Source organism: Myotis daubentonii, chromosome 3 (genome assembly GCF_963259705.1).
Source record: "Myotis daubentonii chromosome 3, mMyoDau2.1, whole genome shotgun sequence".
Lineage (NCBI taxonomy): Eukaryota > Metazoa > Chordata > Mammalia > Chiroptera > Vespertilionidae > Myotis > Myotis daubentonii.
Window position 1 is genome coordinate 157,618,024 of NC_081842.1, and position 18,561 is coordinate 157,636,584.

General features: G+C 44.1%; 1 pseudogene; it reads right to left on the reverse strand.

The window, feature by feature from the left end:
* Window positions 1-10,805: 10,805 nt before the first annotated feature.
* On the reverse strand, window positions 10,806-11,546 carry LOC132229452 (TCF3 fusion partner-like; annotated as a pseudogene).
* Between the last annotated feature and the right edge of the window lie 7,015 nt (window positions 11,547-18,561).

The window sequence follows — 18,561 nt, forward strand, 5'->3', positions numbered from 1 at the left end:
CCAAGATGGCGACATAGGTAAACACCGGAGTTAGCTGCCTCGAACAACCACTTCAAAAATACAACTAAAAGACGGAACAGACATTGCCCAGAACCACAGGAAGACTGACTGAGGGGAAATTCTTCAACTAGAAGGAAAGAGAACAGCATACCGAGACTCAGAGGAGGCGCAGTGGGGAAAATACAAAGGTGCGGAGGTACGCGCGGAGCGGGCTGGTAGCTGAGGGCATGGTTGTCATTTTCAATCGGGAGGGAGTCTCAGATTCTGAGCTCCAGTTCTGGGCGAGTCTCTAGGGACCCAGACTCAAATGGGAGAAGCGGGACTGTCTGGCATCAGTCGGAACGAGAGGGCAGCTTTCTCTCCTAGGTTTACAGCGGTTGCTGGGACTCTGAGAGGCAGAGCCTCTGGGGACCAGATTGAGAGCAGCCATAACTGCTCCCTCCACCGGCTCTGTTGATCCCATGCGACCCGCCCCGACCAAGCCCTGCCCAGAGCCATTTGCCAGATAGCCTCAGGCAAAGGCTAGATTAGCACCTCCCTAGAGGACAGAAGTTTTCCTACTGCAGACACAGCTGTTTCTCACAGCCAGTTGGCCTGGAGGTCAAATCCCCCTAGTATTAACTACAATCAAGGCTTAACTACAACAAGAGTGCGCACAAAGACCACTAGGGGGTGCACCAAGAAAGCATAAAAAATGCAGAGACAAAGAAACAGGACAAAACTGTCAGTGGAGGATATTGAGTTCAGAACTCTCAAGAACTGTCTAGAAGCCACCGATAAAGTTATTGAGATCTACAAGAAATCTAATGAGACCCTCGATGTTATGATAAAGAACCAACTAGAAATTAAGCATACACGGACTGGAATAACGAATATTATACAGACTCCCAACAGCAGACCAGAGGAGTGCAAGAATCAAGGCAAAGATTTGAAATGTGAAGAAGCAAAAAACACCCAACCAGAAAAGCAAAATGAGAAAAGAATCCGAAAATACGAAGATAGTGTAAGGAGCCTCTGGGATAGCTGCAAGCGTACCAACATCAGAATTATAGGGGTGCCAGAAGATGAGAGAGACCAAGATATTGAAAACCTATTTGAAGAAATAATGACAGAAAACTTCCTCTACCTGGTGAAAGAAATAGACCTACAAGTCAAGGAAGTGCAGAGAACCCCAAACAAAAGGAATCCAAAGAGGACCACACCAAGACACATCATAATTAAAATGCCAAGAGCAAAAGACAAAGAGAGAATCTTAAAAGCAGCAAGAGAAAGAAACTCAGTTACCTACAAGGGAATACCCATACGACTGTCAGCTGATTTCTCAACAGAAACTTTGCAGGCCAGAAGGGAGTGGCAAGAAATATTCAAAGTGATGAATGCCAAGACTGTAAAACCAAGATCACTTTATCCAGCAAAGCTATCATTCAGAACTGAAGGTCAGATAAAGAGCTTCACAGATAAGGAAAAGCTAAAGGAGTTCATCACCACCAAACCAGTATTATATGAAATGCTGGAAGGTATCCTTTAAGAAGAGGAAGAAGAAGAAAAAGGTAAAGATACTAATTATGAACAACAATATGCATCTATCAACAAGTGAATCTAAGAATCAAGTGAACAAATAATCTGATGAACAGAATGAACTGGTGATTATAATAGAATCAGGGACATAGAAAGGGAATGGACTCACTATTCTTGGGGGGGGGAAGGGGTGTGGGAGGTGCGGGAAGAGACTGTACAAAAATTGTGCATCTATGGATAAGGACAGTGGGGGGGTAAGGGCAGAGGGTGGGGTGGGAACTGGGTGGAGGGGAGCTATGGGGGGAAAAAAGAGGAACAAATGTAATAATCTGAACAATAAAGATTTAATATATATATATATATATATATATATATATATATATATATATATATATTTAAAAATAAATAAATAAATAAAGAAGTACAAATAGGAAACTAGGCATACACTTTTACAAAGATCCTATAGATTGAGTCTAATTGTCTTTCTAGGTCAGGAGGGAACAAAATGGTTCTTCTTCCAAAGGGGAGCCTTTGAAATATTTGAGAAAAGTAATCATAGATTCCCAAGTCTTTTCCTCATCAGGGTAATATTTCATGTTTCTCCAGCTGTTACTTACAGGAAATGGTTTTAAAGTCCCTGTATTCAGCTGACTTCTCTGATGAGATCCAGTTGGTTAATGTCTTTCTTAAAGTATAAACAGTGCAGCATGCAGACACATCAGTCCCTTGATCTGGATCCTACACTTCCAGAGGTGTCACCTCAAATTGTTAAAAACCTCCTTTGCAGCTACATCTTATACGATTGATTCATGTTGAACTTGCTGTCAACTAAAAAGCCTACATCTTTTTAAACACATGCATAATTATTATGAAACCAACCCTCCTTCATTCTGTGTTTATGCAGCTGGTCTAGTGAGTATAAGTGAAGGACTTCTCGTTTATCCCTGTTAAAAACCATCTTGTTAATAAGCCCAACAATCCAGCTTCTCAAAGTCTTGATGATCCTGATTCAGTATTTCAATCTACTAACAAGTCCTCTCAGATGATTTGAACTACATACATTTTTAAAAAATTGATTTCAGAGAGGAGGGGAGAGGGAGAGAGAGATAGAAACATCAATAATGAGAAAGAATCATTGATCAGCTGCCTCCTGCATGCCTCACGCTGGGGATCGAGCCCATAGGCCGGGCATATGCCCTGACCAGGGAATCGAACCTTGACCTCCTGGTTCATAGGTAGACACTCAACCATTGAGCCACAGCAGCCAGGCTATGTACCTTTTTTATACTTGCTAAAATGTTCTGGCAATATCCTTAAACTCTAACCAAAAGAGACTGCCCTCAGTCTAGGTTAGAGGGAGTGGTGGAGCCTCTGGTCGACTGGAGTGTGTCAACCTGTTTCAGTTTACATTAATTAAGAATATAAATAACTATAACGGCATGCTGACCCATAACACCAAGTGCACCTTGGCAAGTGGTGGATAGAAGCAGCTGTGTTGCATGGTGTTACACTTGGTGGTGTTTAAAGTGTGTGTAAGCTAAGAATAAACAGCCTCTGCTGCTTGTGACAACTTAAGCTATAACAATGTGCAGTCTATTTTTTATCTTAAGATAGTGCTCACTATACAAACTAATCAACATAGGGCACAACAAAACCATCCAACAAATCTCTCCCACAGGACACATCTCTGGTTCCTGCCCTCCTGAAAGTCTGCCCTGCAACAACCAGGAGATGGCAAAGGAGACCTTCCACCCACGCCCTGTAGCCATAGCCAGAACTTCCTATCCTGCTGGCTGTAAGTGCAGCCCAGAGAAGGGGCGGAGCAATTTGCTTATGCATCACCAACTTTGTCCAGACACATGAACAAAAGAATGATTGCTCAGGAAAACAATAAACGACCCACACTTTTTAAAACACTTCTCCCAACACACACACACACACACACACACACACACACACACACACACACACACGCAGTCAATCTTTTGCAAATATGGAAAGTAGATATTTGAATGAATGAATGCGGAAAGATCCTATCCAAAGTAATCTGGGATAGCTCACTGCTCTTTTCCCAGGTAGTGAGGACAGACATCTTTGTTCAGAACAGATGCTATGAGATCATGTCTCCAAGAGATGAACCGAGAATGAATTCACTTAAATTATGGTGCTCACAGAGAGGTTTTCAGCTTGAACATTTGTTCAGATGATTTATGGCACCCTCCATCCGGTGGAGTCAATGCAAAAAAATGAAACTTAATTACAGCATACAGTTTGCTTAAAAGAGAGCTAAGTTTGTGGGGATTAAAACAAAAAAGAGAGACAAGAAACGTATCTTAAAAGAAAGAAAGCTTTATAAAACATTTGCAACTCACCAGAAGCAGTATGAGTCCCTTCGTGAGGGGGGAGCGGAAGGTGCTGGTAGTGAGCCCACTTGGTCTCAAGCAAACTACCCCCCGTTCCAGGTCCCTACCTGACTCCTACCTCCTTCAATGCTAGGGTCTCCAGGATCCCCTTTTATCTTAGCTTTGCCTCTCTCTTTAGGGAAGAGAGTAGCATTATTGTCCTTTCTTGGCAACACGAGTCTGGAATTTGAAATTTATAGTGTAAGAACTGTTCTGGTGTTTATAAGGCTCAGAGGGTGTTATTATCAAATCCAATTAAAAACATTCCTTCTGCTAATAAAAAAGTCAGCACCTTCCCATTAAACTAGGACCCACCCTTAAGTTAATTAATGGCTATTAATACCTTCTTTACTTTCAAGGGTCTCAAGGGTACCGGGCTTCTGAGACAAAGCAGAGTCTAGTTGGTAGGTCAGTGGCTTTGTTTGATGCACATCCTTGACCCTCCACATATTCTACATCTGCAGCTGAGTCTCTTAATCTCTTTATGCCTTGAGATCTCCTCCTGAGATCTCATCCAGAGGGGCCTGGTTAATGGTACTTATTTGGCAAACGTTTTAAGATCTGCAGATGAACCTGGTTGATGAATAATACTAATGCTTAGGATACTTATTGAATGATAATTGGCCCTCTTTGGACCATTTAGGATTCAAATGCCTCCACCCAAATCATTAAGTGAAAGGCAGCCCACCTCTGAGGGTTAGATTTAGCTTTTTCCCTTAACTTTGCAAATTGGTACTACTTTCTTCAAGAAAGGAAATGCAACAATGAAATGATACACTGTAACACTTGGATAGGATTTTGTATTTTCAGCATGCTTTCAGATAATACATTATGAAACTCACAGGCAAAGAGCATTTTATCTTGATCAGGCATGCGGAGACAGCAGTATTCCGAATTCTCAAAAACTCATCATGAGCACCTGTGAGACCGACTGTAGGGTCTATTTTCGATAGATTTTGCAGTTAAAAGGGTGATCGATGATTCTGTTTCCTCTCCAAGAGTCAAGTGAATTTATCAGCTCCTGATTCCTGCATTCACTTAAAATAAGGTGCTAGTCTGGGCACTCAAGCTCAGATACAGGAGGTGCCCACCCAATTCATCCTCTTTTCCTTATTACTCACCTACCAGTCCGTTTCCACCTCTGCCGTTGCCGTAGCTTTAATGGTGGGCAGCAGCACTGAACAGCAGCTCTAAGAATGAAACTGTCTTCTGTTTTCACAGGAGAGAGGAACCTCTGTCACTGAAGCCTCACCTACAGACCATTTATCTAACAGATTCCACGTCCTGCTTGCCATTTGCCAGTATTTATCTTGTGTGTGGGCCTCCATGGAGAATCGCCATAAAGGATTGTTCTGATGTAACGTAGAGTCCTATGCGTCCATCTAAATAATGAAGAGGCTTCAGTTCTCATTCTCTTTTGTTTCCTACTGCCTGGAGTAAATGCCCATAATCAGAACGCTTCCTTAATATGAAGGTTGACACCTGTTTTGTGCCTAGAAAGGGAACATCTCTGTATTTTCTTTGCTTAAAAAAGCAGCCTGTTAAATTTGACTTTCTTGCTTCCCTCCCTCTCTTTCTCCCTCTCTTCCTCCCTCTCTAGTTTTCCCATCCTCCCTCTCGCTCCTTTCTTAGATATCAATTGCCAGCTTTTTCTATGTCAAATTGTCTTCCTTTAGACTAGAGATTAAAACATGTAAGAATGAAATTCCATTCATATAATCACTGGACAGGTAAACTGTGCTTTGTCTGACCAGGTTTTAAAATAACAGCAACCTAAATAGCATAGAGGACTCTTTCTCAGGAAAGTTTCTTTCTTTTTTATTTCTCTTTTTTTAATCCTCCAATTGCAAGCCATTCATTTTTACATTTCCATGTTAAAGATACGACACTAAAAGTGCATTACCTTAATAATCAATAACCCAGCAGGAGGTCCTAATGGGGAGAATTCACTGGAAGCTACATTCCAGTTGAAGTAGCACAGGGCCACCATGGGCCTCCGGCTATAATTAGACAACCGTAAAACTAGGAGGTACAGGGTGGCAGACTACATTAGCCGTAAAATGCTAACTTGCAAGTAATAAGTCTCGAATCTTTCATGTCTACTCGAGTGTCACTTATACTTGAACAAGGAAAATGTTATGTTAAAGAACAAATTTACATTTAGGGTCCCTAAAGCTTAAGGACTGGTGAAGGTTAGTGTGGCAATGAGCAAACAAATGAAAACGAATCTGCACACTTCACCATTTTCACTCAGCGCTCCCCTTCCCTCTCCCTTTCTGTCCCACCCCACCCGTTTTGCATCCCCCTCCAGGGCTTGAGAAACATCGCAGAATTTAAACACAGGAAACCAGTATAAAAACCCTCTCATGCAAAGACACCGGGAGGCTGACTACATTGTTTCTATTCATGGCTCGCCAGTTTTACATTTTCTGATCAGTGACTGCCACAGAGACCAGGGAAGCGGTTTCTTTAAGAGCATCGGTCAACTGTCTGAAGGCCTCGCATTATTGATTTTCAGCTCGTAGATTCTAGTTGCTGTCAAGGCATGGGCCAGAAATACAAGATGGCAGTCAGTAAGCAAAAGGACGAGGATTCCATGAAGACAACAACATAATTCAGGACATCCGACCAAAACAGAAAATGCCCAAATCCTCAAGAAAAAAAAAAACAAGATAATTCTCTAAGGAAAGTCCATAGTGCTCCCTCAAGACACATTATCTTTGTAAAGCAGTGTATTCTTGCCAATGAGTCTGTAATTTGTTCACCAAATTAATCCATTTATGAAAACTTTTATTAAGTGCCTGTTAGGCAACATGGATGACACAATGAAGATTAGTATTCTGCTCCTATGGCATGGACAAGTACAGGGTAAACATGTGCCCAGTAGGAAAATGTGCCCAGTACAGTAGTAGAGATGAGCACAAATGGCTTTCTGATTGGAGGAGAAAGATAGAGCCACTGGAGAGTCTGGGAGGATTCCAGGAGTGACAATTGGTTGTATCTCGACGAGTGATTAGGAACTCCAGAAAAAAGGGGGAGCAGGACACTCCTGGCTGGGGACCTAGCATATGGCAGTCACCCTACATACACTTGCTCACTCTTACTCATACAAATTTAATGGACTTATACTTTATTGAAAAAGGCATTCTTTAAATTAGACATAGGAACTGAACACTCTGTTATGTTGGTTTTCAACTGTTTACTGATTTCCCCCCCTCATCCTCTATCAGATATAATCCCACAGTGTCTAACTAGTGCTTTGTGCAAAGAAGCTGCTCAATAAATATTTGTCCGTGGATTGATTAAAGAGAGGAAGGCTGAGCATGTATTGAAGGAAGTAGTAAAACATCTTTAAGGCCTCTTCGTGTGCTCTACAAAATATTAAAATTATTAAATAGTAAACAACAACTATGAATTCAGTAGTAAAGTATTCATTACAAAGCCAATGTTTGGATAATGGGTTTTTCTGGGTGATAAGGTTTTCTGATTAAAGGGAAGCTATCCTAAATATTTTAAAGACTTTCACAAATCTTTTACTAGAAAAGGTGCTGAGGGTTTCCATTATTCTCTGAATAATCTGACTCCACTGGCCAGTCTCCACTCTACTCCTCTCTCTGTTGCTCACTGTGCTTCCTTCACAGTGTTCTTCCCAAAATGACCAAGTGACTTCCTGCTTCAGGATTCTTTCTTTCTGAAACACATTTCCTCCTCTACCAAGGTCTTAGGGGTTTACATACTGTTGGGAGGACTGGGCCTCAGCCTCACCAAGCTCAGGCTTTCGCACTAATCTCTGGGAAATTGCCAGCAATCCTTGCACCTGCCTATAGCACTAAAGCACATAATTTACAGGGACTCACCCCAAATCTGATGCAAACCTCCTCTCTATAGTCTGGCCTAGAATCTTTGTTACTGCCTCTTCTCCTCTTCTGCCTTCCTAAGTGGTTTCAGACTTAACTGGAACTACTAAGGAAGGTGGATTCTGGGAAATGTAGTTCCACATTCTTCTGATATACCAGGGAGATTGTAGTAGAGGGTGTGTGTGTGTGTGTGTGTGTGTGTGTTTGTTTGGGGGGTGGGGGTGGTGGTGCTGGTGATTAGATTGACTACAGATAATCCAGCACTTTGGCCAACTTCTACACTTTCATTTTCACAGGCTGTTTTCTGACCCCTAGACAAGATTATGCTCCTCTGTTGTAGTATTTTTCTTAATAATGCTTAACACATTTGTAATATTATAGTTACATATGCAATTATGGATGAACTATTTTTCTTATTTACTTGAAGCATTAGTTCTTTGTTTTATTGAAATATCATCTCACCTTCTACAACCTATTAGATTCTCAATAAATATTTGTTGAAGAAATGAATGAAGTATCTCAACATTTTTTCAATTATTTATGCTCTTGCAATGCCTGAAAGTCATCCTTTTGAATGTTGCTTTGATACAGATGTAAAAAGTGAAGGAGATTGAGTTAAATCAATGATTTCAGGATTAACTTGGAAATTGTTTTAAAAGTTAATACCAGGGAGGACAATTTGGCATTTTCTATCAAAAGTTTTAAAAATATGTCTCTCCTTTGACCTAGAAATTCTAAGGCTGTAGTCTAATGGCATTTTAAGCTGTGCAAGAAATTTTTACAAAAGGATCAGTCATTGCAAATTCTGGAGAGAGCTGTCCTTACACTGTGTTTATACTTCTACCCCTCCCACTTTCTACTTTAACTGCTATTACGTGGCTTCAGTCCCCATAAGCCCACTGAAACCCTGCCTGAGGCCATTAATAACCCTCTTGTCATCAATAAACCCAATAAATATTTGTAGCTTGCATCTTACTTGACCCTTCATAGCACTTAACCAGTGGATAGATTCCTCTCTTTCTAAATAAGCTGCCCCACCCTGACGTCTAGTACCTATTCTCTAGCCAGCAATTCTCAGTCCCTTTTGTGAGTCCCCTTTGTGAGTCCTTTTCCCTCCGCTTTGTGGGTCTGCTCTGGGTTCTCTTCCCTTTCTGCTCTTTTTGGACAAATTTATCCTTGCCATCATTTTAATGACTCTTGTATACAGAAAAATCTCAAGTCTATCTCCAGACTGGAAGGATCGCCAGATATGCAATTGGCTTACTGGACTTCTCAACTCAGTATATTAAACTCAACTTACTGAGTGTATATGCGTCTCTGCATGAGTTATGGAAATGGAGATGAGGATCTTTTAATTTACTTTCAGGCAAGCTAACCAGCACCAGAGCATAACCAGTCCATGATTAACCCTTAAATCTAGTTCTATTTTCTTCACAGTTAGTACATTTATTCCAGATTTCGGTAATAGAGTCACTATCAACTTCTAATATATAGTGTTTTGAGTTTTAGACTCCCCACCCTTTTCTAAATCTCTCTGATTTAGATCAGACTAAGAGAGTTGAGTATGATTTTAAACCAGAAACCATAAGCATCATATTATTAAACTAGAGGCCCGATGCACGAAATTCATGCATGCGGGGGGTGGGGGGCATAGCCGGGCATGCAATGATGCCAGCATCCCTCACCAGAGACTCCTGCCCAAGGCCCCTCCCCTCCCTTCCTTCGGCGTGGGAGCTGCCTTGTGTCACAGTGAGCACAGTGTTCCTTGCCGTGGACTCTGGCCCAAAGTTCCTGCCCTCCCTTTCCTCCGCCCAGCCAGAGTGCAAACACTGGGCTCACGTCGCTATAAGCCCAGCATTCCTTGCCGCAGACTCCAGCCCAAGGCCCCTCCCCTCCCCTCCCTCCACCTGGCCGGGGCACAGACACTGAACATCCCTGGAGGTGGACTCTGGGAGCCCAGAGAGCTTTCCTCGCTGCAGATTCCAGCCTGAGGCCCCTCCCTTCCCCTTCCTCCACCCAGCCGGTGCACGGACGCTGAACATCCCTGGAGGCAGACTCCACGAGCCCAGCTTTCCTCCCTGCGACTCCGGCCCAAGACCCCTGCCCTCCCTTTCCTCCAGCCGGCCAGTGAGCAGATATTGGGCTCATGTGCTGCAAGCCCAACGTACCTCACTGTGGACTCCAGCCAAGCCGGATGCTGAGCTCATGTTGCCCGGCTTCTGGGTCTTCCAGGGCTGGCCTGCCCTGGATGGCGATGCGCTGGCAGCGCTTGCTGTCCAGTCCTGCCTGTCGTATGCAAATTAGCCACAATCTTTTTTTGCAGTTAATTTGCATATCGTGCTAATTAGCCAATGGGAGGCATAGCAAAGGTACAGCCAATTACCATCTTTGCCCATTATTAGATAGGACTAGAGGCCCAGTGCACAAAAATTTGTGCACTCGGGTGGGTACCTCAGCCCGGCCTATGCCCTCTCGCAATCTGGGGACCCTTGGGGGCCCCTTCCCCTGGCTGCTGGCACCAGTTTTCCTCTGGCACCCCGAACCCAGGCCTTCACTCTTCTCCGAAAGGGGCCCACGCGGTGGGTGAGGGGCTTAGCTCTTTTAAAAATACTTCTGAATGTTTGGTAAATAACCCTGTAGGAATCTACTTTCTGAAACATGTTGGTTGTAATCAACAAAATGTATGTTAAAATCCTAATTCCCAGAACCTCAGAATGTACCTGTATATGGAGATAAGATCTTTAAAGAGGGGATTACATTAAATTGAGGCAGTTCCAGTGGGACCCTTAGCCCATCTCACTGAAGTCCTTATAAGAAGAGGAATGTTGGGGTCCAGCCCCAGCAGGTCCAGGGGTTCCCAAAGGTGTGGACAGAGTCCGCGAAGAAGGAATGACACAGAGGCAGCGTTCAGGTGATCATCATAGCCAGGTTCTCTTTTTATTGTCCTGTTACATCTATATTTATACTATTTGATCCTATAAGCTTTTTTTTTTTCCAAGGAAAGCATGGGGTCTGTTTATTGGGGGGGTCAGTCAAAAGGGGAGCTGGCTAGGGTGGGGTAGGGCAGCAGCTTGTCTGGCCCCCGAGAAACCCAACTGGAGTCCAGAGCCTCGACGGCTTTGAAGCCAAAGTCTTCCTCCACCTTTATCTGCACAGGGGCCAGCTCTGGAGTCAGCAGGACTCCCGCCCGGCGCCCTTCCCGTGGCACTCGCCACCTCTTCCAACCACTGGGCCCCTCACCAGGAGCCAGGCTGCTGACTTCTGTGGGCGCTGGCGTCCTCCTGGGCGGGGACAGCCCCTCTTTCTCTGGAGGCTCGTTCTCAGCGTTGCCTGGGGTGGGGGCGTCTGTGCCCTGGCTGCCCTCATCCTCCATTAAGATGGTGAACTGTAGGAGTCCAGCACCTTCATGAGGAACCTCCGCTCCTGCTGGAGTCTCCATGTTATCATCTATATCTGATGGAGCTGTTCAGGACCTGCTCGTTCACCTGCTTGATCTCCCTGCAGTGCCGACCCAGCGCCTGGTACTTCCTGTGATTGAGTTCCCATTGGCACCGCCTCTGTTGGCCTTGGGCTGCCTCCTCCTCTTCATCTCGCTCCTGGAGACTGGAGCTGCCCAGACCCCCAGACACGAACTCCACTTGGGTCTCAAGCTCGCTCTCCAGGATGTGACCACCTTCAGCGGAGGCAGCGCCAGCTCCCAGCCAGGAGGTGCTGAGAACTCCTCAAAGCCCACGGCTGCCATGGACTCCTCTCTCTGCTCCAGCTCCATTTCTCCCTGGCTCCTGGCAGAACCTCCAACCTTGCAAGCCTCTAGTTTAAAGTGGCTCACAAAACTACATGCCCCATCCGATTTCATGGCCAGGCACCCAGGCCCCGGCCGCTAAGCCTCCTGGGAGTTGTAGTTCTCTATTTTCCGCTCGCCTCCCTCACCCCATCCCCACCCCGAGTCCCGAGTCCCGGCTGAAAGGCCTTGCTCGCTGGTCTAATGCTTCGGCCAGGCATCTGAGTCACCTCCGTCTTTATTCCTGTCCGACATTGCGCCATCTGACCACTGAGACTCCCCTCTTGGGAGGCCCCTGGGTCTCCTTCTGGGGCCGGGGTTGTGATGTGGAGCCAGGTCCCCTTCATCTCCTTCTGGGTCTCCTTCTGGAGCCTGGCTGCATCGCCCTGGGGGACCGGATCGTGTCCCCAGGCAGCGATGCAGCCCGGCCTCTGGCCCTGCCTCTGGGTGTTCTCTGATCGCTGGTGATCAGTGATCTGAGAAGCCGGGCAGGGCAGGGAAGAGGGGACATCCGCCTCTTCCCTGCCCGACAGGCTTCTCCAATTACTGGCCCAGGGCCGGCAAAGGCGGCCCAGTTCTCTGATCACAGAAGCCAGCAAAGGCAGCCCAGTTCTCTGATCACAGAAGCCAGCAAAGGCAGCCCAGGTTCTCTGATCACAAAGGCAGCCCAGTTCTCTGGCTCTTAGCTGCCACCTGGGTTCTGTCAGCAGCAGGCGGCTTCTTCCATCCTTCCCTTTCGCTTCCCGTCATTGTGCCTATCTATGCAAATTAACCTCCACCTTTGTTGGCGGTTAATCGCCATCTTTCTTGGCAGTTAATTTGCATATCGCCCTGATTAGCCAATGGGAAGCATAGCAGAGGTACGGTTAATTACCCTTTTTGTCTTTTATTAGATTAGATGGTTACATAATCTCATTATGTGGAAATAGCTGAGTTTGTTTTTAATGTTTCTACTATTGCTATTTCCTAATAAATGGGGGGTTCAGAAGCATTCTAGTGCATTGAGGGTCCAGGTTAGTTAAGATGCAGTGAGCAGAGGTTTTACTGTATACTAATGTCCACACATCTGGAAATGTGTGGAGTTTGATTTGAAAAAGAAATTCCTAGCAAGAACATAGTTACCCATATTTCTATGTTTCTTTAAAAAGAATTGCTTCCACTTTCTGGAAAATTCTTTCAGAAATAAAATAGAACAGCGTCTTTTAGAGATTGGGGGATTATTGTGTGCTCTATGAAGGAGGGCTTCACATTTTACATTTTGATGGGAGTGTTTTGATCTGCCTTGGTTAGTGATTACAGAAGAACAGCTTTCAAGATGCTTCTGCCTTATTGACCTTTCATAAGTCAGGTCAAATAAGAATAAATTTCTGAAAATTCAAGGAGAAAAGGAAGATGGCAAATTACTTTCCAGAGTAATATGACTTCGGTTTGATTCATTTGAATGATAAGTGATGGTTTTTAGTGTGCAAAGGGTTGTACATCTTATTCATGGTTTGCCTTCACATACACTGAGAAAACACCAAAATAGCCAAATAAGGTTTATTGGACAGTCAGGTCTACTTACCTTACCCCACACCCCAGCCACCTCTCCCTAATTCTCACATATTTTTCCCCTCAGCAACCTTTTTCTGGTTGTTATACTGCCTTGATCAAGTAGCACATAATAATAGTTTATTCCATCACCCAGGCTAGGCATTTGTTACAAGGTACATAGACGTACAAAATATGGGACACCTTTATTTTTTTATTTTTTTTTTTTAAATATATTTTATTGATTTTTTACAGAGAGGAAGGGAGAGAGAGATAGAGAGTTAGAAACATCGATGGGAGAGAAACATCGATCAGCCGCCTCCTGCACATCTCCTACTGGGGATGTGCCTGCAACCCAGGTACATGCCCTTGACCGGAATCGAACCTGGGACCTTTCAGTCCGCAGGCCGACGCTCTATCCACTGAGCCAAACCGGTTTCGGCAACACCTTTATTTTTTAAAATATATTTTTATTGATTTCAGAGAGGGAGAGAGACATAGAATCATCAATGATGAGAGAGAATCATTAATTGGTTGCCTCCTGCATGCCCCACACTGAGGATCAAGCCCGCAACCCAGGCATATACCCTGACAGGGAATCAAACCATGACCTTCTGGTTAATAGGTCAACACTGAATCACTGAGCCATGCCAGCCAGGCTATGGGACATCTTTAAAAAGAAAATAATGTTATTGAGAAGTAATATGTGTGAAACAAATAGAATATAACTTAAATAAATTGGAAATCTTGAGCTTGGAAGAAGAAAGAATTATGTGATGGGAAGATGGGAGGGTGTGGCAAAGTAATGATGGCCATGTGAAAAGACTGATATAAGTTGTTCTGTTGAATACCAGAGGGTGGGACTGGAAAAGGGATAGAAGCAAGAGCAAGAGATTTTGAAATTTTATCATAATTGACCTGAGAGTAGAATGGCCTGTGTTAAAAGCAAGTGACTTTCCTGTCTCTGAGAGTTAAGTATTGATAGTAGGAAAAAAATAATAGAAGTTGTGAGACTTAGGAGTGTCAGAAGGTGGGGTGGAGTGGTGGAGACCTGGTGACACTATAATTTTTTTGCATTGGCTCAAAACTGGAATCATCTCCCTCAGAGCAGCTCCCTTCCCATCACCATAGACTATACCACTGGAATGCCAAGGTTCTCTAAAGAAACAGAATAAAAAAGATTATATATATATATCCATATATACATATGTGTGTGTGTACCTCCATATAATTAAAATAAATTTCTTAATATTAAGAGACTCATGTGAAGAAATTGGCTCACATAATTTTGGGGGTTGGCGAGTTGAAAATGTATAAGTCAAGTTGTCAGGTAAGAAACCCTGAAGAAGTTGACGTTACCATCTTGAGGCAGAGTTACTTCTCTGGGAAACCTCAGGATTTTTGTTTTATATCTATACTAGGGGCGCAGTGCACAAATTTGTGCACCTTGAAAGGAATTGTGGGCTGTGAGGCAGTGGTGGGCACAGGAACGGGTCTCGGCCCATCATCCTCACCTCTGCTCAGCCCCTTCCACCTTGGGCTCCAATCCCCTGTCTGCCAATAGCCCCACTCTCACCATTGCCACTCTCACCCCCTGATAGCGTGTAGCGATTGGGACCAGAGCCAGCAGTGGGTGTGAGCAGGGCTGGCACTGTCAGTAGATGCAAGCGGTGGCTGCTACCCCGATGTCCCTCAGGAACAAGATGAGGTGGAGAAGCCCTCAAGGGCGATCAGGGCCAGCAGCCACCACTTGCACCCACTGACAGTGCCATCAGCGGCTCTGGCTACGGGTGCGAGTAGGGCCAGAGCCAGCAGTGGTTGCGAGCAGTGACTCCAGCCCCAGCTGCAGGTGTGAGCGGGTTGACACCAGCAGTGGGTGGGAGAGGCAGCTGCCAGCACCAATTGCCCCTCAGGAGCAGGGAGAGATGGAGATGCCCTGAGGGAAAATTGGGGCTGGCAGCCACTGCTCACACCCACTGATGGCGCTAAGCAATTGCAGCTGGCGCTGAGCATCAGCAGCGGGTACAAATGGGGCTGGCGCCTGCATCAGGTGCAAGCACTCGGTGGGACCGTGGCATGTAGGAGCAAAGAATTTTCAGTAACCACCAGAGGCTTGTCCTGATGACAGAGACTGGAGCCCTGCCTTGGTCTGGTGCCCCTGCTCACCTGCTCCCCCATCCTGCTGCGGCCGATGCATGCCATGTTCCGTACGAGCACCCTGGTGGTCAGTGCACATCATAGTGACCAGTTGTCCGGTTGTTTGGTTGTTCAGTTGTTCCGCCTTTCGGTCTATTTGAATATTAGGTTTTTATAGATAAATAGATAGATAGATAGATAGATAGATAGATAGATAGATAGATACATAGATAGATACATAGATAGATACATAGATAGATACATAGATAGATAGATAGATAGATAGATAGATAGATAGATAGATAGATAGATAGATAGATATACTAGAGGTCTAGTGCATGAAATTCTTGAATGGGTAGGGTCCCTAGGCCTGACTGGTGATCAGGTCTGATCAGGTTCCCTGCATCACCGCCTCCTGTCTCCCTGCCTCCCCATCTCCCCAACTCCTCCTTCCCTCACTTCCTCAGTGCCCCGCAGCCTCCGCTAGTCACCCACCATCTTCCTCACCATTCCCTGGTGGTCAGCACACATCATAGCTAGTGATCAAACTCCAGTTCTCTGGTTGAACTCCTGAGGGGACACTTTGCGTATTAGCCTTTTATATACACTGAGTGGCCAGATTATTATGACCACCCCATCAGTGCAATGAAGTTAATTAGTTATGCAAATAATAATAATAATAAAACCTTGAGAGTATTTGCTTAGGAAGTTTTCAATATTCAGTATTTTTGGAAGTGTCAATGAAGTACTGACGGGGTGGTCATAATAATCTGGCCACTCAGTGTATATTGACTAGAGGCCGGGTGCACGAAATTCATGCAATTGGAGGGGGGTGGGTCCCTCAGCCCGGACTGCACTCTCTCACAGTCTGGGAGCCCTCAGGGGATGTCTGATTGATGGCTTAGGCCTGCTCCCCAGAGAAAGGCTCCCACCACTGCAGCTATGCTAGGCAGCCATGAGCCTGGCTTCTGGCTGAGCAGCACTTCCCCTGTGGGAGCACACTGACCACCAGGAGATAGCTCCTGCATTGAGCATCTGCCCCTGGTGGTCAGTGCGTGTCATAGTGGCCTGTCGTTCTGCTGTTTGGTCAATTTGCATATTAGCCTTTTATTATATAGGATAATGTCTTATTATGGGCAAGGCCTCTAATTCAATCTTTTTTAGGTAGTTAAAGGGAAGGGCAGAATTTTCACTTGAGCCTGAAGCTAAAATGCCCTTAGCTCAAAAATTTGCATACCAGTGAGACACATTTGGTGAAGCTCATTCTGAACTCTCACACTGTTCTATTATGTGTATAAATATTGGGAACCATCTTATCTCTTTAGTGAAAGGAACCTTTTGTTATGTTACAATGACTAACTTTATCTCATAAGTTGTGTTTTGGCTTCAAGCCTGTATCTAGTATTCAAGCAGCAACTTCAGCTCTTCTGTTCAATATTTATCTGGCATATCTTTTATTTTCTTTTCTCTAAATCTTTCTAGATTTTTATGCATTAGATAAGAATAGCCCATGGACACAGACAATAGTCTGGCAAAGGCCTGGAAGGGGTAGGTGCAGGGTGGAGGAGATCAATGGGGGAAAAATAAAACTAAAACAAAGGGACATCTGTAATATTTTCAACAATAAAGATACATTTTAAATAAAGGAAAATATCTTAGTTGAAAAGAGTTTTATGTGAAATAATAAAAGTAATTGCTCTACACTGTACTTTATATTCTTAACTCCTCTCAAAGAGATATTGACCCTATGTTCACTTAATATTAATTGACCCTATGTTCACTGACGGCAGGAATGACTTCTGCCAGCACTGACTGCCACAGGGGCTACAATCAGACCCTGCTTTTTTCTCCAGGCCTCTGTCTGGGCCTGATCACAGCCCCCTCAGCAGTCAGTGCTGGCTCACTGAGGTGCCATGGCGACCCAGCACTGACTGCAGGACTGACTTCTGGTGTTCGATCGAGACTTCAGTCGTTTTGGATGTTACGGACCCTGACTCTTTATATATATAGATATTTTATTGTTTAAAGTATTATATATGTCTCCTTTTTCCCCAATTGACCCCTCCCCCCCACCAGGCACTCCCACCGTCCAGGACAAGCCCTCACCGCCTGAGTGTCTGTGTCCATTGGTTGTGTTAATATGCATGCATACAAGTCTTTTGGCTGATCTCTTACCCCAGACTCCCTGCATTCCCTTTAAGGTTGGACAGTCTGTTCAGTGTTTCTTTGTCTCTGGATTTATTTCTGTTCATCAATTTATGTTGTTCATTATAACCCACATATGAGTGATATCATGTGATATTTATCTTTCTCTGACTGGCTTATTTCACTTAGCATAATGCTTTCCAGGTCCAGCCATGCTATTGCAAATGATAAAAGTTTCTTCTTCTTTATAGCAGTGTAGTATTCCATTGTATAGATGTACCATCATTTTTTAATCCACTCATCTGCTGATGGGCACTTAGTCTGTTTCCAAATCTTAGCTATTGTAAATTGTGCTGCTGTGAACATAGAGGTGCATATGTCCTTTCTGATTGGTGTTTCTGGTTTCTTGGGATATATTCCTAGAAGTGGGATTACTGGGCCAAATGGGAGTTCCATTCTTAACTTTTTGATGAAATGCCATAGTGTTTTCCACAGTGGCTGCACCAGTCTGCATTCCCACCAACAGTGCACGAGGGTTCCTTTTTCTCCATATCCATACCAGGACTTGTTGTTTGTTGATTTCTTGATGGTAGCCATTCTGACAGGTGTGAGAAGGTACCTCATTGTTGTTTTGATTTGCATCTCTGAGATGATTAGTGACTTTGAGTATGTTTTCATATGTCTCTTGGCCTTCTGTATGTCCTCTTTTGAAAAGGGTCTATTTAGGTCCTTTGCTCATTTTTTGATTGAACTGTTTATCTTTTGTTTATTAAGTTGTATCAGTTCCCTGTAAATTTTGGAGATTAAACACTTATCTGAAATAGCATTGGCAAATATGTTCTTTCATGCAGTGGGCTTTCTTATTGTTTTGTTTATGTTTTCTTTGTTGTTGCTTTTTTTTTTTTTTTTTTTGCTGTTCAGAAGCTCTTTATTTTTATGTAGTCCCATTTGTTTATTTTCTCCTTAGTTTCCATTGTCCTAATAGCTGTATTGGTAAAGATATTGCTATGACATATGTCTGATATTTTGCTGCCTATGGTGTCTTCTAAGATTTTTATGATTTCCCATTTTACGTTTAAGTCCTTTATCCATTTTGAGTTTATTTTTGTGTATGGTGTAAGTTGGTGGTCTAGTTTTCATTTTTTTTGCATGCATCTGACCAATTTTCCCAACACGATTTATTGAAGAGAGT